At 36.9% G+C, this 20599-nt stretch overlaps 1 long non-coding RNA gene across 1 annotated transcript in view; it reads left to right on the top strand.

Moving 5' to 3' along the window:
* The window catches only part of LOC117073607, a 51169-nt gene that overhangs the window by 11760 nt on the left and 18810 nt on the right, over window positions 1-20599 (top strand). The window contains exon 2 of the long non-coding RNA XR_004433293.1: window positions 10329-10456. This is a non-coding gene — a long non-coding RNA (uncharacterized LOC117073607). The remainder of the gene's footprint in view (window positions 1-10328; window positions 10457-20599) is intronic.

Below are 20599 nucleotides of genomic sequence, written 5' to 3'. Positions count from 1 at the left end.
CACATCTATAGAACTTGCCTTACATATGTTCGAGTCCTTAGGCCTTGAGGTGTGGATAGAGGAATCTATTTGGTCAAGTTCTATAAAAATATCTAGCCTACAAAAATGGCAATTGCATATGTTCAACGTAAGACAAATATTTTTATTCTCAATACTAGTTATTTCCTTCATTATCTCTCTTCTTTCTTCCTCTCAACCATGACTTAGATAAATGTGCTAGAAAATGGACAACTGGAAAGTTCTCCTAAAAAGTTTATGGGACTGCTTGAGGTCACACAGCTGACCATAGGCAGAACAGGAGCCAAGCAACCAGGGTGTAGCCCAGCTCTCTTTCCATAACACCATTGTGACAATTGGGGTGGGGGGGTGTCCAAGGAGAGAAACAAAGTGGGAGGAGATGTCAGACTTATCTGCTCACTCAGAAATTCACTAAAGGACAAAATTATATATACCAAAATAGAGATCCCTTCCTCCTTATATACCAGAGAACAATGAAGGAATAAAAAATGAGTCAGCAGAAAGAATGACAGGTCCTTCAAGTTCCATGAGCTAACAGCACTTTTTAAGAGTAAATCCCAAGTTTGCCAAATTCAAGAGTCCTCTCCCAGTGATTAGTTAACGTGATTGACAACAAGGGATACTCTGAAGAGCCACTGATCCTGCAGCAACACATCTCTCAAGGTTGGACAGGAGAGCCAGTGCAAAGGATGTTATTCCCTCAGCCATTATTACTGTCCTGAAAAATAAGAGCTTGTACCATTCACAGCAAGCTCCTCCATTAGCTGGAAGTTAAAGACAGATTTTGAAGTCTTGTGGAGGTGTCACCACTGGATTTAATGAGAAATCAACCACAGAGTACAGCGAGGGGAGAAAAATACAGTACAGTCAAGTATATGATCAACCCAAGTTAATCTCATAAGCAGATAAAAGGAAGTTAATAGGCTGTTACTGCAAGCATCCTTGATGGTCACTGGGCCCCTCAGTATGGTTGAATGTCCTCAAGACATTTCTTCCACAGATTTGCTGACGAGCCTGTTAAAATGTCAGGCTGCTTATGGTGAGTAGCAGGTGCTGAAGTAAGTTGGACTAGAGAGTGAGAAAAAAATCTTTAGTTCCCACCGCCCCTTGTGAATTGTTAAGGTTAAAATTTGGAACTGAAAATTGGTCAACAACAACAACAAAAACCTGCTACAGTAACTAAAATAGATTCTATATGTGAAAGAGAAAATTACTTTTCTCACTCAGTTTGTGCTCCAAGAAACAAAAAATCAAAATATTGGATGAATGTTGTGATTGCCTGCCATTAATGGAAATGCTGTTATTTTAAATAACTGCAAAGAAACTTTTCAAAAGCCTTCAATAATTTCAATAATATTTAAGCCTAGCTGTAGATGACAAATACATCTTTACCTCCCAAAGTTGGATGGCAAAAAATTTTTTTGAGGAACACAACAGAAGTGCCTCTTAAATTTAGCCTTTTTTATATTTTTGTCAGAGCTTAATTACAAGCAATATATTGGTGAGTTTTAAAAGTCAAATAAAGAAAGCAAATTTAGTGCAGAGTTTACAATGGTGATTTCTCATTCCAATAATGATGGGGAACTCATAAAATTGAGGCTTTGCAAGAATAGCAGATTTGTTTGATTTATTTTTAAATTTATAGGCATCAACAAATAGCATAGTTTCCAAATATTTGATCTGATTTTTAAAATCTGGCTGGGAATCTGCAAGTTTCCGTTTTATTGGTTGCTAGATGAGTTTTTATTTGCAGATACATTGTGCCTAATTTTAAACTGCTTCTTGGGCTTTATAGTTTATGTTTAAATGCATAAACATAAAAAGAAGGAGATAACTAAAAGATACTTAAGATCTGAAAGGCGATTTTGAAAGTTTTACTGGACCCCAAACAAATCTTCACTAGCAACAGAAACTACTCTAGTTAGTATGAATAAAAAGAAAATACCAGAAAATAAATACCACAAAGTGTTTTTGTTTCAACCATCATGGTGTTTTTAAAGATGATCAGTTCAGAACTGTAAAAGCAATCAACAATTATGGCAAATGCTACTACACTAACAAACCCTTAGCATTTATTTGTATCAGTGCTTGTCACACTACAGGTTACAGATGAATCCCCCAGAAATGCAGATTCTGACTGAGGAGGTCTGGAATGGGCCTGAGATACTACATTTCTTGGATCTCTCTGCTGTGATACAAATACTGCTGATCCCAGGGCAAGACTTTGAGGAGCAAAAGTCTATAACGTACTAAGCACTATACTAGTCGTTATGTTTTTACATTTAACCTCCACCACCCTATGATATAGAGTGTATTATCCCCCCTTATCACATAAAGAAACAAAGGAAAAACTTCATATAATTCTGTGACAGACCCAAAGTATGAACCCAGGTCTCTTTGAAGCCAAAGCCCAGACCTTCTCTATAATAGTTTACTGCCTTCGTCTCTCAAGAAAAGAATTGATCATCATCAGTAGTTAATGCTACTTACTAGCAACTTGCTAATTCATGATGAATTGATTCAAATCAACAATAGAACAGTTTAAAAATCCAGATGCTGAGACCCCACTCCACTGTACCTCTTTTTCTACGAATGCAGTAGGAATTGTCAATTCTAAATATTTTCACCATCTCCACAGGTGACTCCGGGTATCACTGAAGTTATTCATTAGTTATTGCCGTCTGTAGTTATCACTGACACAAATGCCATCCGCATTACATTTGTTATTGAAAACAGTAAGTGTGAGGTGTGCTTGCTGATCAAGTATGTAGGCTTAATGGAAAAGATTTCATATTTTTTAAAAGGTAGATGTTTATGTAGCATTTTTGTATTGAATTAAAACATACAAAATTTAATCTTTCTATTAATCCCTTGGCCTGAGCTACAGTCCTATTGTAATTCTCCCTTACTTCATGAAAGGCTCTGATTCAAGAGATGCTGGCGTATCTTGCAGCTGCAAGTAAAAAACCATCCCATTCTAACACCTCCCTAGGAGGCCAGGACACTGGGATGAACCAGGCTCTGATATAATTCTTTTCTTCTCTCTTTGATGCTGTTTTGATGGCAAGCACCTGCCATCAAAAAATATATGATTAGTCAGAGCTCCTACAGGAGACCATTATCATATTTTCTGGAGTTTAAGTAGGGCAAGACTCTCTTCCCATTTCCACTCCTACAGGAAAGTTTTTAGTTTAACCAACCATTTGAAAGAGCCTGTATACTAGGCCATTTATGCAAGACAGAGCAATGAAATTTATGAAGAACTTTTGACAACACAGATTTCTGTTAGACTGCTAAATATTTCTGTTAGACTACTTTTGACAACACAAAAGTAGTCTAACAGAAACGAAACACAAAGGATTGCCTTACACCATAGATTTTTAGATTTTCCCCAAAGTAGAAAGTCCCATCCCCCTAAACAATTCCACAGGTGGCCAGAGGCTTTTCACTGTCTTGACACTACTTTAGGCAGCAGTTGATTTAGCAGTTATCAGAGAACACAGATATGGCACAAGCACGGCATGCCATCAGTAACATCTGGAGCCAGTTACTCAACTCACATTTAGGAAAGACACATGTGAGTCCTAAGTTCTACCATTTTTGACATTACAAGTGACTGGATATTCCTATAGAGTTTTTCTTCCTGTTTTCAAAAGTCTGATTTAAAATTCAAATTTATCAGACAGAAGTCAAGTATACTTAATTTCAGCATTTTATTATTCAAAATACATTAAGCGCAATGTCCTCAAGATAATAAATTCACTTTTTAGAATAATCAGAGAGCCAGGACTTATTGTTGTTTTAGTCAAGAAAATCTGGCTGCTAGAAATAAACATATGATACAAAGTTACTCAATCACATCTTTCATTCATTACTACACTTGTGAGTCTTTTAACATGGCTGAATTTTTATTTTATTTATTTAACTTTTTATTTTATTTTATTATTTTATTTTATTTTATTTTATTTTTCTGAGATGGAGTCTTGCTCTGTCACCTAGCCTGGAGTGCAGTGGTGCGCCCTCCACTCACTGCAAGCTCCGCCTCCCGGGTTCACGCCATTCTCCTGCCTCAGCCTCCCTAGTAGCTGGGACTACAGGCACCTGCCACCACGCCCGGCTAATTTTTTTGTATTTTTAGTAGAGACAGGGTTTCACTGTATTAGCCAGGATGGTCTCAATCTCCTGACCTCATGATCTGCCCTCCTCGGCCTCCCAAAGTGCTGGGATTACAGGCATAAGTCACCACATCCGGCCTGAATTTTTATTTTTTTATTTTTTATTTTTGAGGTAAGGTCTTGCTCTGTCACCAAGGCTGGAATACAATGGCATGATCTTGGCTCGCCGCAACCTCAACTCCTGGGCTCAAGCAATTCTCCTGCCTCAGCCTCCTGAGTAGCTGGGATTACACCACCTGAGTAGCTGTTTTGTTTTTTTGTTTTTTATAGAGATGTGGTTTCGTCATGTTGCCCAGGCTGTTCTCAAACTCCTGGGCTCAAGCAATCCATCTGCCTTGGCCTCCCAAGTACTGAGATTATAGGCATGAGCCACTGCACCTGGCAACATGAGTGAATTTTTAATGGAATCTTATTCCAAAGAGGACTCCAAATTTATTTTTTGTCACAATGCAGCATAAAACCATTATGGAATGCATTATTTCCCAATGAAAAGATTCTAAATGCCATATTTCTCAATACTTATGCATTATATGTACATATTTCAGCAGACAACCCCAAACTGAGTGCAAAGTTATCAACAGAAATGTTCTGTTAATACAACCTTTAAGAGCTCCTATTAATAGAAACATTTCTTCTATGCATATTGTGCAGGACCTTGTGACTCAAAGTGTGGTCCCTGGACCAGCACAGTATCATTTGAGAGCTTGTTAGAAACGCAAAATCTCAGGCCTCACCCTAGATCAACTGAATCAATGTCTGCCTTTTAAGAAGATCTCCAGATGATTTCACAGGTACTTACCATTTTGAGAAAAACTGGCATAGCTCTTATGCAGCTAGGGTGCTCATAGATGTTTTCAGATGTCATTCTCACAACCACCCTATGAGCTAGATATTTTCATTACCATTTTAAGGAGAAGAAGAAATAAAACTCAGTAGTAACTTTCCAAGGTCACATAAACAGAAAAAGACAATTGCAAACACAGTTCCATCAGACACTCAGTCTCTAAAGGACTCTCTTCAGTGCAGACACCCAAGTCTGTGACTGGCTCTCTTGTGATCTGTGACAGAAGTCACCATCATAAGGATCTGTCCATGAAGAAAGTCAGTTTAGACTGAGCAGGTAGAGGAAATGTGTACTTACATAAATATGCATCTCTCAGCATCCAAAGGTTAGGGTGTCATCCTCCTAGAAATTCCCCCCACCTCACCAAAGAGGATTAATTTAATCACTTAAATTATGTAGTGCTGTGAATACTTACATCAAAATAACTCATCCTTTTCTACAGAAATAAATTTCAAGTCTCTGATCCTAGCCTAAAGCCTGTATTTTTCTAGTGCAAATTGGACATCTATTTAGGCTTAAGGCAGAGAGGTGTTAACTAATATGAAGCGAAATGAGAGAAAGTATAAAGCACAGAAGTTAAGAGTGTTGACTCACAAGTCCTGCGGCTTGTTTTTACAGCCCGGTTTCATGAGTTATGAGCTCTGTGACCTTGAGCAGCTAATGAGCCATGCTGTGCCTCAGTTCCTTTATATATTCTAAAGGGATGATCATAACATGCCCATCTCATGAGATGTTAAGGACTAAAGGAATTTATACATATGGTAAACACAGAACAGTGAATGTCTGACACCTAAAGTGCTCAATAAATATTAATTTTACAATAAGGTATAGGAAACAGAACAAAAAAAAGTTAGTTTATTCTGTCTTCATTAATCTTATTAAAAAATCCATTTCCTTTAACATGAGGATTACAGAAATGCATTCTGTTCTGATACTGTGCCTAATACCTACAACAAGATCACAACCTGTGTATGGCTAATGTTATTTATTTCATGTACTCTTGCCAAGGTTTTTCAACCAGGTTGATGCAAACCACTGAAGACAGAACCTTTCTTACTGGTCTTTATTTCTCACTATTCCTTGCTTATATTAACTACTTAACAGATATTTATCTTTGATGGTGCAACATGAACAATAAAAATCTGAATTATAAAGCACAAATTTCAAACTTCATTTTAAAAAAAAGACAACCACAAAGTTAGAAATATAATCATGTAGCTTAAATATTACTAAACCTATTTTAAATTTATTGTTAAAAATGCATCTACTCATCAAATAATTCCTGTAATATCAACCATGACAACTCAACCCAGTTGTTTCATGGAGCTAGAATAAAATCTCACTCTTAAAACACTGTAAATAACTTACTCTTCAATAAGTAAACGCCTGTGTATGACACTGAACATAAAGAACGATGAAGTTTATATCAACCAGCCCTCCTAAAACTCTTCTAGATTTTCTTGCCAGTGCACCAACAGAGATAAAAGGAAAGTTATTACCTGAAATAAAACCTCACTCCAATTTACTGCCACATTTCCAGGCATCTCATATCAAACATAACTATTAATAGCAGGATTCTCAAACTGCAAGTTCAGTCTAATTTATAATTTATCTCCCCAACTTTTCCTGTTTTTCTGTCCTGGGATTTTTCAGCCTGAAAGAAACACCATCCTGTTTCATAAGTTTGGTTTAGAAACAGTGACTACAGATCCTCTGCAAATGGGACACTATACCTTTGGCTGGGCTGTGATCTGGAGATAGGGCAGGCTTATTACTATCTCTAGAATACAATGGCCTGCTCACCCACATATCCCTCCCTTCTGTCTCACATTGCTAACAGGATAGCTATGAGTTTCTATAGAACTTGTCACCAGGGAACTGTCCAACATACTTTGGCAAAGGAATTATTTTGCTGCCTAAGGAAAGAGGATAGGAGGAGAGTAAAAAGAATAATCTCTTGCTTGGAAGCTAGCCATCTAATTAAACTCAGAAGAGTATTGATTCTGTCCACTTAGATTAACTTTAATTTTATGTATAACCAAATTATAGATTCAACTTAACCAATGTAGATCCCTGAAATCTCTCCAAAAATATATCAAACATCTCTAAGTGAAATTTCCCAAGTGAACATGGTTGCAGCCCAACTTGATTTAATGTTTATTTTCTATTTTAACTTAAAATCTTAGCACAAAAGGATAAATTGAGGCAGTGTATTAAGTAGAATGCAGTCCACATGATTTAACAGAGAAAGAAGAAACAGTCTTATATTCATTAAGGGTATGTTAATATTCCAGTGGTTTATAAAATATTCAAGAGTAGCATTTTAAATTGTTAGTGTGTGCAATAATTTTCACCTAACACATCACACATTATAAAAGCATTTGCATATATTAAAATCCAAATATTCCAAAGTTCACACATGGTGACAAGGATATGAAAGCCTGAATTTCGAGCTTGACTAGCCAATATCTGACTAGTGTGTTCCACCTCTTTACTAAATGCTGAGCAAGAGAAAACAAACTAAGTATTTGGATCTGAGCCTTAATAATTCTCAGTGTCAGGTCATAAATCTCCCGATGGGAAAATATTAAATTCTGAAATCACTTCTGAAATAATTTACAGCATTATTTTCTTCAGATTATTTGCAACATAGCACCAATTTTGTTATCTCTGAGTTACTGTGGATATAATTGAATCCGAAAAATGCAGAATGGACCACGTCTCTTATCCATACATTTCTACCAAGTTTCCACTTGATTGCTTTACTGGTCTATTTTTCATACAATTATCACTCACTAATATTGAATACTTTTTCCCTGAAATCAGCTAAAATATTTTTAGAATGCATGGGTGACAGAAAACTCAGGTAGTGAAGAAATGTTTTCTTTGTAAAGCTGAACAAACTGTTCCCAGAATTGTCTTGAAAGGGAAGGACAAAGGAATAGGTAACCATGCATTTAAGAAAACAGGTGCCTTGTATCTAATTTTCCAAATCTCTATGATTTATAGGAAGACAAATCTGAAAAGTTTTTAATGGCTATGGAGCATAAAGTAGCTAGAACTTTCAGAGAAGCAAAAATATTTCTCCTTCTAGAAATATATCTTCAAAGTCCCTAATAAACCCATTAAACTGTTAGCAAATTGCATTTCTTAAACCTTTTAAAGGGGGCCACTTTAATCTTCCAAGAGAAGATTGTCTAGGGCAAGATACAAAGACTTCTTACCATGATTACTGTTCACAAGCTAAAAATAGCCATCTGAGAAAATTGAGATCAAGGAACTTCCTGACACAAACCTGACCTAATTCAACAATTTGATCTTTATCAGTCCCTGCTGAAGACCTAGAGAGTTGTGAAGCTTCTGCTAAGAATAAAAGACCACACAGAGGGCTCAGAACCCTAGTTACAATTTACATTAAAATAATCAGGCTTGCAAAAGATTATAAATTATCTAATGTCTGCTAACAGAGGATCTGTTAAATTAATTTTGGAAAACCCACACGATGAACTACTATGTAGCTGTGAAAAAGAAGGCCCAAGGCACTTCTACATGTGGAACAAAATTTGAAACATATTATAAGAGGAATGAATTCAAGGCACAGAAAATGTGTAGTAATATGTTAATGTTTACTACAGATACTCACACTGACATACACAGCATAACATTCTGGAAGGCTACACAAGAAAGAGACAACAGTGATTGTTTCTAGGAAGGAGAAAGAAAGGAGAGACAATCAAGGAAAAGATAGAGAAATCTAGATTTTTCACTCTATGGCTCTCCTATCTTTGCATTTTATGCCTGTTCATCTGACGCCTATTTTTAACTCACATTTAAAAGCACCAGGGAAAGAATATGTCTGTGTTCAAAAATATGCAGCCATGTTAGCAGTCCTGAACCTCTAACTGTATGCCCTAGAAGGAGTCAGGATGACAGGTCCTACAATCACTTTGTCCTCTCCTCATTCACCAGGAATCTCCACATAACAAATATTTTGTTTTAAATCTGGGTATACATCTTTTCCACCTACTGTTCTTTAGATTGTTTAAAATAAATTTCCCGTGGTAGTGCCAAGAGGGTGGTTCAGTGGCAAAAGCCATTTCCCCCATATTAATCTCCATCAGCCTCTTTACAAATACTTCCTAAAACAAACATACATCCTAAATAAAAGGATGCCTTCAAGTAGAAAAGTAGCTCTAATGCCAGTTTACAGCCAGCTTCCATTCCTTCATCTCTAAACCCTTCTATTTAGAAAATTTGAGGCTGTCACTATATTGTCCCCATATTTGGGAAAAAAACATTCCCCATTTGGTTCATCCCTCCTTGACAGTAGTAGAATATGAAGGAGTTGACTAGGTAAGACAGAATATACTACTATGAGCGAGGGCTTTGGAGACAGACTGCCCAAGTTTGAACTGTGGATTTGCCACTCATTATGTAAATTTGGGCAACTAACCTAACTTCTCTGTGCCTATTTCCTCATCTGTAAAATATAAATAATATTATCTGTCTGACAGCACAATTTTTCATTCTGCAGGCTGTGACAATTAATATGAGTAAGGAAATCAATTTTCTGAATCTCAAATGGACTTTTAAAAATGAAATTAAACATAATAAAATGGAATGGAATAAAAAATCACGAGTTACTAGACATAATAAAAGTTGATTCATTATTCATTTTCCTAATCATATACAATATATACATAGAGGAAGTATATATGTTCTAAATGTCAATTTTTTCATTGGGGGTTATGTTCAAAAGGTTAAAGGCTTTTGTCATAGGTGGACTGTGTGAATAAAAGGTATTAATAAATATAAAGTACTTAGAACACTGTTTGGTACTGTGTAAGACCTCTAAGCTAACTGCAGAATCCTTGTTATAAGAACAGTAACCTATTTTTGTCATCATCATCACCATCATCACCTCTCTCCAGAACTGAGAGGTAAACAAATAACATCAATATAAAATTATGTGAGCAAAAAGTTACATTAACATAAAGGTCTTATTACAATTTAGTTAATGATATTAAAAATCTATAAAAACAACTGTCAACAATATATAAAATTTTTAGAAACAGAAATTTGAAAGAGATAATAGAGTAGATTTATATAACATGGTTCAGAAAGACACTGAATTTAGGGGCCTTCAGCAATTTGGTAAGTGTGTGTGTGTGTATGTGTGTAGTGGATTTGTACAAGTTCATAAAAATCTGTAGAAAATGTCAACTTCTCTTTCCCCTGACTCTATACTTGTAAGTTAACAATGCTGTATGATGTCTATGTCACACCTGCAGGAATACATCAAAGGTGGAGGCCTGAATTGGTATCATGGACAATTCAATCACTGGACAAGGGATTGTTGGGATATCCCCAACTCTAAATGTTAACTTGTGCACAGTGAGAATATCAGGAGGAGTTAAACGTGAGTATACGCATATTTTTTTGTTATGTCCCTGATTCTCATTAGAAAAAGAAAACTGGTATTTCTGACTTGTACATGTGTTCCTTAAGAGACTGGTTAACCTGAGGCCATCACTGACACACAGGCCAACTCTTACTTTACTGACAAAATTCAGTTTCAGGATGCACATATTGCTAAAACAACGTGAACACAGCCAGAGATGCTGTCATTCTCTAAAGATTTTCTAAGCCATGGTATATCGTCCTCCAAAGAAATATCTATCCCAGTGGTTTTCAAAATCATGTAGTCACAGAGCCCAACATAAAACTTTGTGATATGTAAAACAGAAAATCAAAGTTCCTATAGCTGAAATGGACATGGGGAAGCCTGGGAATCATTCCTGATCATCCCCCGCCCCCCAGTCCTCCCTCTTTCCAATGTGGCAGGCCTTGAAGGGATAGCTTGAAAGTCTCTACACTATCTGGGAACTTATCAAGCTAAAGTGTGCATCTGAATGATCAGGAGCATGAGTTAAAATCCACATGGCTGGGCTGCACCAGTGTCTGATTCAGAAAGCCTAGAATTTGCATTTCTAATGGTCCAGGAATCACACTTTGAGGACCATTGCCCTATCACATTGCTTCAACACATCTGTTTAATATCACAAACAAGGACCACCTGGATTTCATCCTTTGCAATTAATTTGAAATATTTAAATATTTTTAATTATAATGGCATTTTGTAAAAAATCTAGATACTGAAGTAGGTAAATTTGAGCTTTTTTTTTCATCCAAGCTAGTTTTAAAATCTAGTGATTTAGTTTTATTAATTGAGAACAATTCCACCAGGCCATGAGAAGGCTCTGATAACGTCCTACCACAACAAATGTTCCTGAAAGTTCTTTAGGTTCAGTTTGCTTACAGAACGATAAATGTTCCCTGTTTGGAAATAGTCCCCAAATGTTCCCTCTTGTTTAAACTGTGTGAATTCTCTTAACATACTCAGCACACATACTGTAATCTATGACTGAATGGAGGCCTTTCTCTCCTCAGGGAGAATGGAAGGATGTTATTTTGGGGAACAGTGAGGCTACCTTTACCATTTTTTTATAACTCACAAAATACTGCAATAAAGTATTGCTCAACTCAGACTGAAACAATTTTCCCATCTGTCAAAATATTTTAAATAGTATCAAGCTGGTATTACTTTGTCAAAACATTTCATCAGAGACAGTATCTAAATTTAAACAAGCAGTTCCTCGAACTATGTAAGTAAGGTGAATAAGCTGCCACTGACACAGTATATTTTTCGGAAAATCTGCAAGGTCTCATTAGAAAGACCTTAAAGGAAATGGGTGTTTAAAGCAAGGACAAGTGTACCTTGGGCTGAACATTTCATTGTCCTTGAAATGATTTATTTCAACTCCTCCCAAACGCCATGAAACAAGCTCAGCTTTACAATATTTCTGGTCAAAGTCTCAGTAAACTCACAATTATGCAATGAAATGTGGGTAATATGGATTGACTTAGAGATCTCCACAAACACAAGCAGGCAATTTGCATATATTCTCCAAGGGAATTGGAGTTGACACGAATTCTCCCCTCACCAGCCATGTGACTTTGTTCAGGTTCCCTGATGTTTCTGGACCTGTTTCTACATCTACGCACACAGGTAAAGTCTGCCTTATAAAGTGGATCTGAAGAAGGGTTCATTCAATGAACCCTATCTTCCTGTCTTAGTATTTACACATAAAAACTCATACAAATCCCCAGAATTTGAGTTTAAATTAGAGAACAGCATGAATAAGAGAAAAAATAATGGCTAACATCTTTTCATATTCTATAGATATATATATATATATACACATATATATGTAACTTATATCCTGGCTTAATATAGTTTCCACTTCTTTTTGTTATAAATCTGACACAAGAAAAAGATTAATAGAACATTCTTTCCAGGTCAGACACACCTAATATATTTTTCTCCATGAAGTAGCATATCTTCAATCACCCACTGAGTATACCAAAACTTTTTTATATCTTTAAGAAATTTAAAATCTAATACCACGTACTAAATGCAGATCAAATATCACTTTGAAAGGGAGTACGGTATATTTACAGCAAATGATGATTAGGCTATGAACTGTCCAAAGCTTAAATAATTACAGATCAGAGTTCAAGTGTACCTTTTCCTCAAAAGAAAAGTTCTTTTCTTGTATATGGTTAAGCAAATCTATATAACTATGAAAGAAACAGGGCTACAACAGTGATTTATTTTCTTTTGATGTTTAAAAGTATTCTATGTAGGCCTGGTTTTGCAAATTTCACATTTTAATTAACCTAGTTCATATAGATTGCTAAAACCAACTTCATGAATTGGATGAAGTGTCTAACAATCAACATCAGTCAGTGACACTATTAAAATGTTTAAGTTACTTGGCAATATAAACATAAATTAAGGCAAAGTTCTTAAAATTACATTTGAGTTTAAAAACATGTGTTTTTATATTTGTAACGTTTTCTTATACATATACATTTGTAGGTATCAGAAATGGTTTTTCTTCCAGAACTTTTTGAAAAGCTTCAAGTATTTTCATTTCCTGGAAAGTACATCTAGTCAGATGGAGAACCACTGGTGCATGTATTCCACATCCTGATCTTTGGTGTTACTGACATCGGCTGTTTTGTTAATGCATGATAATTGTTTTTAAAATATTACTATGACTTTAATAATTATGATATTTTTTTCAATTTTACAATGTTTTTAAAAATTTGAGACACAGTCTCACTCTGTCACCCAGGCTGGAGCACAATGGCACAATTTTGGCTCACTGCAACCTCTGCCTCCTGGGTTCAAGTTATTCTCCTGTCTCAGTCTCCCGAGTAGCTGGGGCTACATGTGTGCACCACCATACCTGGCTAATTTTTGTATTTTTAATAGAGGCAGGGTTTCACCGTGTTAACAGGTCAGCCTGGTCTACAACTCCTGACCTCAAGTTATCTGCCCGCCTCACACTCCCAAAGTGCTGGGAATGCAAGCGTGAGCCATGGCACCCAGCAATAATCATGATTTTATAATGTTGGAGACTAGTTTTAGAACCTAAGAAACAGCAAGCACTTTATTTGTGAAAATGACATGGTAACAAGAAGAACTTTGGAGGAAATTAAGTATTTTTTTTAAATGGCCTTGAACAATTACCATTATTTTCACAAAACTCAATGTGTTCAAGATGATTCTTATATTAAGAGCCTTTCTAATACACATCAGAACTTTCATTTATGTGCCCTCCCTTTGTACTCTTGGATTAACAGGCATAAATGTCCATGCTTGTTGAGGTGTCAATTACTTGCTCACGGACTCAAAGCTCATAAATGGGGAAGTCAGGATTTGAACTTGAGAGGTATGGCTTCAAAACAGATACTCTTGCCTCCCCCTACACACACACACACACACACACACACACACACACACACACACAAGAACTTCCCTCCTCTAGCTGAGGGGCCAAGACATAAACACACAACAAATTTAATAATATAAGAAAAAACTAACTTCACATTAATAGATAGAAGACATATCACAATGTTAACTGTGCAATGAGGTCCAGGAGAGAAGTGAGATCACAGTCTGGTGGCTGAGATGACCAGGGGAGATGGCTGCATGAGGGAGTTTGGAAATGGACATGGAGAATGAGAAGAATTTAAGTAAGTGGGGGGTGTCTCGCAAATCCAAAATAGCAGGAGCCAAAAGGAGTGTGAGTAAACAAGTCTGGTTAGAGTGAAGAATTTATATTCAGCAATATTGATGAAGCTAGAAAAACAGTTGAAATAACTGTAGAAATCTTAAAGTCTGAGGAGTTAAGACTTAATCCTGCCAGGATGAATATCCATCCAAAGATCGTAAGCAAGAAAATGCCTGGATCAAAAGGTGTTAAAGAAAAGTAATTACCAGTAGCATGAATAGCACCATTTGGAGAGACACCAAAAGTATGTGTAGAAGCCTTCAGAATCTATTTGGTCAATTCCAAACTATTCCTATATTACTCAGTCTTAATTAAACTTAGATTACTATCATCTTTTCTTTCCTACAAAGGCTGCTACCTCAAAACAATGTAAACATATTTCTGGAGCATGGGTAAAACTCAGATTTACTTCTGAAAACACATCATAACAGATGCTATCAACAGTCCATCCATATCTCCTTGCTTTTGCGACTGCAGTACTCAGTGGCCAGACATTGACTTCTAACTCTAATGACTGGATGTATTTTTCAGTGGCCAGAAGTGCTGAGGAATTAACACCCCTACCCCCAGTCTGAGTCCTATCCACAGCAGCCCCCAACCAATAACAATGGTCAGGAGTTGGTATTGAAATGCCCCCGCTCCTCATCCTGCGTGCCTATTGTACAGAGTTTTCCAGAGCTCCACAGCAGAATTAAGCTTTAGTTACCCAGCACACCAACTTACTTGATAACATATTGTTTTTTTGGCTGCCTTCCATTCCCTGCCTCATTTCCTTATTGGAGTTTCCTGGGATCTCCTCCCAAATAAACAACTTACACTTCATTCCATGTCTCAGGACTGGGGAATGAATTGCTGGGGGTGGGAATAAATTCAAACTAAAATACATCTTGGTGTTCTAGCTCACTCACCTGGGCTCAGGTTACCTTCCTTGTTCTAGTTAGTCCCTCAAGACCTGGCAAGTACTTCCCTTCACCAACCCATTCCAAGTTCTCCTGATCAGCCCAGGCCACTGTGCCAACTCCCTTTCCTGAACCCTTAAGCAATTACTGCCGCACTCTTTACTCACTCTGTATTACATGGCGTGCTATGCATATATCTTGTCTTCTCATCTACTAGACCCCTGCCTAGAGATCAGAAACGTTGCTTCTTTGTATGCTCTACAAGGGTAGAGCAGAACTATGCGTCATTCAAACAGTTCTAGATTACTACTTCTCTGGTTGACTTACAGACCAGAAAACCTGATGACAAAAGGGGAGTCATGCTTTATTCAGCTTTGAGTTATGCTTCTTTGGGCACATATGGGTTGGCACAGTGGAAGAAGGTGAAAGGACCAGCAAATGTGAATGTGAATTTCTAGCTTCAGTGGAAGCAAACTATTCCAGATCATGTTTTCATTTTTCTTTTTCAGAATTAGTTGAGAAAGTGGGGAAACTAACAGTATTTATTTTTCTTTTACTCAAACCTAAAATTATTCATGTATTTTCACATTTGATGACTGTTTATTGAGCACCTGCTGTGTGTCAGGCACTGGCCTAGGATATCTGCATGCACTGGTTGGTGGAGGGTATATGATTTTTGCTATTGTGGCACTTATCATCAAGAGCGAAGATGGAAGAAGATATACAATGTGCAAGTAAAAGCAAACACAAACATTACAATTATAAAAAGTGGGCTATGGAGGAAAGATACAGAATTCTGGAAAAGAGAATAACCAGGAGGGAAAGGTGCTACTCAGATTGGTGGGTCAGAAAAGGTCTTCCTGCCCTGACGGAAGAGTGTGTGAGCCAAAAACTGATTTCTTAGCCTATGAAGAAATGCAATTTAGAATTTCCGGTTCTTAAACTTTTTACCCTATTCCAATAAAATCAGGGACCATGGCATCTGGATGTGTTAGGAAGGACTCACTAGTCGGGGACAGTGGAGGTGGGGGTGGGGGCACATGTGAATGTCCAGGGCAGCATGTTTCATTTTTATACATTTTCCACTGAGGGTTCTATGCTTCTGAGTTGCTGGAGAATTTCTCTTAGAGAAATCACAAGACATATTCTTAAGTCTTGGAATATGTAAAAGTGACTTACACACTCTGCTCCCATTGAAATTGATGTATGGACCTCAAATATTATATGAACAGTGTAGAATATGACATATTTTGTGATTGCATGGTAGGTGATCTAATTTCTAAGATTCATTGATCCCTATTACCTTTTGTCAAAGAAAACCTACTTTTTTTCAACTTTCATGCAGTACTTGTACTCTAATGACTTTTTCACATATCTGTGTCCCCTGCTAAACAGCCTGAGGGTCCCCAAAGCACAAGCCACATTACTTTACCTATAACAGGGGCTCCATGATGTTTGCTAAGAATTAATAATACTATTAGCACTTATGAAATGCTTAATATTTTCCACACACTGTGCTAAGAGCTGCTGGTACTGCTTGAGAGTATGAGCTCCGAAGTCTGGTGGTCTGAGCTTTTTAAAAATCTGGCTCTGGTTCAACCATTGTGGAAAACAGTGTGGTGATTCCTCAAGGATCCAGAACTAGAAATACCATTTGACCCAGTCATCCCATTACTGGGTATATACCCAAAGGATTATAAGTCATGCTGCTATAAAGACACATGTACACGTATGTTTATTGCAGCACTATGCACAATAGCAAAGACTTGGAATCAACCCAAATGTCCATCAGTGATAGACTGGATTAAGAAAATGTGGCACATATACACCATGGAATACTATGCAGCCATAAAATAGGATGAGTTTGTGTCCTTTGTAGGGACATGGATGCAGCTGGAAACCATCATTCTCAGCAAACTATCGCAAGAACAGAAAACCAAATACCACATGTTCTCACTCATAGATGGGAATTGAACAATGAGATCATTTGGACACAGGAAGGGGAACATCACACACCGGGGCCTATTGTGGGGTGGGGGGAGGGGGGAGGGATAGCATTAGGAGATATACCTAATGTAAATGATGAGTTAATGGGTGCAGCACACCAACATGGCACATGTATACATATGTAACAAACCTGCACATTGTGAACATGTACCCTAGAACTTAAAGTACAATAAAAAAAAAAAAAAATCTGGCTCTATCAGTACCAGCACTAGACCTTTGGGAAAGTAATTTACACTCATCATTCCTTAAAGCTACCATCCATACCAGATAATTCCTAACTCATAACTTAGTCATGAACATTAAATTACAGTGTACAGAAGGCACTTAGTACAGTCTCCAGTATATTTAAATGCTGAACTTTTAAACTCTTATATCATATAACCCCACAATAGTACCACGTAATACATGAGGACCCTGGGGCTTGGAGATTCAAAACACTTTGCTAATGCTGGGCAGAGCCCTGGTCAACCAAATTCTATGGGACTCTGTATCAGGCAGCGTTTATACTAAGCTGCTGTAACAAAGAAACCAATTAATACAGTGCTGTAAACAACAAAGAAGTTTATTTCTTTCTTGTGTAACACTTCAGGTTGGCAGGACCTCATCAACCAAGGGTCTTTCCACCTTGCTGCCCTGACATTCCTAGAGCACTGCTACAGCATAAGGTTGACACTGGACCAAAACCATGTGAGGTTCCACTCAGCAGGAGGGGGAAGGAACATGGAGCGTAACTAATATCTTATAGCACAGATCCAGAAGTGATACAAATTGCCAAATCACTCACATTCTATTCATAAGAACTTAGCCACATGGCCACACCTATCTCAAATAGGAACTGGAAGTCCTAGTGCCTAGTTGACCAGCACGTGTTGAGGTACTGTTTCCATGGAACAAGAAGGAATGGAATTTGATAGCCAGCTAACAATCTTACCATGGACTCCAGCACCTGTGCTTTTCAACATAAAGAACGTAAGAGTCTCATTCCGGCCAGGCGCAGTGGCTCACGCCTGTAATTCCAGCACTTTAGGAGGCTAAGGAGGGCGGATCACGAGGTCAGGAGATAGACAGCATCCTGGCTAACATGGTAAAAATCCGTCTCTACTAAAAATACAAAAATAAAAATAAAAATTAGCCAGGCATGGTGGCGGGCGCCTGTAGTTCCAGCTACTCAGGAGGCTGAGGCAGGAGAATGGCGTGAACCCGGGAGGCGGAGCTTGCAGTAAACCGAGATTGTGCCACTGCACTCCAGCCTGGGCAACACAGTGAGACTCCATCTCAAAAAAAAAAAAAAAAGTCTCATTCCATAACTGCCCTTTTGCCATCTCTGAAAACTTAATAGCTTTATGTTAGTGACTTGACCATAATACAGGTGGGGTGAATTTACCACACACTTAATCATTATATTAACTGGTGTTCTACCCTTTCTATGAAAAACTCTCAATATTTTAATGGCTTTTTTATGCTACTGCATCCAGCAAAATCATATTTTTAGGAAAAGCCATGGGGAAAAAAAAGTAACTGAAAAATAACACTTTATATTATATATTATATATGTGGGAAATAAGACCTGAAGGAAAAAGTTACTTAACTGAGATAGTTAACTAGTGTTAGCTAGTAATTCAACCAGTTAAAGAACTCTTGAAAAAGATCATAGAAATAATATTTGTTTAATATCTTGTCAGTATCCTAAGTGCCTTAAGTCACTCAAATGACTACTGAGCACTCCCTAGGCCCCAAACACTGTACTATAGACTAGACACTTATCTATGCCTTCTAGAAGGTTTGTTTCTAGCTTTACAGAATGACTTCTACCTTTCTACTATTTACAATTACTACTACCTTAGTAGTACAATTACTACTACCTTATACAATTACTATTACCTTACAGAGCAGACATTTAGATGAAGAAACTGAAACACATGAAGGCAAAGTCAATTTTTTTCACGTCTTCTAGAAAGTAGGTTGAAACTTTACATAATTTTTTCCTTTTAGTTTACTACCACCTGACAAAGAAGGCGTTATGAATGAAGAAACTGTGACTTGGAAAGGTAAAGTTAGTTTGCAAATATCACTGAAGTAGCTAATAATATGCTTATGTAAAAATCCAGATCTTCCTGGCTCCAAGACTAACGCCCTTCTTTGACACCTCAACCCCCATATCCAGCCACACCATACACATTAACAATGCCTTCACCAAAGGATGACATTGCATACTTCATATCATCTGGATTTCTTCTCATTTTCTGATTGAGATGATGCATATAAACTACATGTGCCAAGTGAGTCCCCATCAGAACCACAATTAGAAAACTAAGCATATGGGCATACGTTGCAAGTGTCAATTAAGTGTGTAAGATTACTAGCACTGACCCAAGAGCTCAAACAAACAAGCAGACTGGAATTATGATTAATCACAAGTACATTTTCTATTTAGTTGCTGCACAACTTGCGCCCTTCAACTCTTAAATTTTCACTTAAGGAAATCACCAACTGATGGTAAGGCTGCTGTTCTTAACACCTGATTATTTAAAATTTTTAAGAACCACACATATGACTTCAAAAGCAGTAGAGTCATTAAACATTTAAATCATTTAAATTAATTACTTGGTCAAATGCATATGCACAAAAATAAATAGATCTGAAGATTCATACAAGATCCATTTTCTTGAATTCTATGGTGATTTACAGGGAATATGGAAAACACAGGTGTATTAAGACTTCATCATGTGAGAACATCTAATTAACAAGATAGACCTTTATCCACTGCATCATTTATTCATTCTCATTATTAAACATGAGTGTCTGGTGGGAGAAATGTGAAGTGAAGAAGCTGGCACTTTTCATTTGAGGGCAGATTTATTTTGATCTCTTGGTCTCTGTAGCAAGAGCTACAAAAAATATAGCAGTGATTTTTTCTATACACATGCTTATTGTACATTTTTATACATGCAAATTCATACATTCAAATGCAGTAGGAGTCAAAGTTTTCATCTCCATTTCTGCATTTAAATACTTAGATAGTAATATGAAAGAAAGCATTACGCTATTTACTATCCCAGTGGGACAGTAAATGAAACCTAAATAAGTCTCTAGAATAAAATAGAGGATTAAATCACTTCATGCAAGAAAAAAAAAATCAATAATGTATCCAGATTGCTTTTTCCTATAATTATTTTCAGGGTGAGGTTAAAAAACAAGACAACAATGTCCTGCGCTATCATAAAATGCAACTTCACCCATATTTAAATTAATTTGCTCCATTGAGAATATAGACATTCTATCTTTAAATCACTTAGTCAATGGCTTCTGATATTATGACCTTAAAGTATTATTCTGATGCTTATATTGAGAAGCAGGAAAGTTTCAATTGAGCAATTTAACTTGAGGGAATATTATTTTTTAAACAATTTCACGCAAAATGAGTATAATAAGGTCATCAAAATACACATGCAATAAACCTTTTATTCAGAAAATTGCATTGCATTAAAAAAAAGTGTTTTCATCCAGAAAACA

This window comes from Trachypithecus francoisi, unplaced genomic scaffold, assembly GCF_009764315.1.
Source record: "Trachypithecus francoisi isolate TF-2019V2 unplaced genomic scaffold, Tfra_2.0 Lachesis_group4, whole genome shotgun sequence".
Classification (NCBI taxonomy): domain Eukaryota; kingdom Metazoa; phylum Chordata; class Mammalia; order Primates; family Cercopithecidae; genus Trachypithecus; species Trachypithecus francoisi.
The sequence above is the reverse complement of the archived record's forward strand: the minus strand, read 5'-3'. Positions and strand labels throughout refer to the sequence as shown.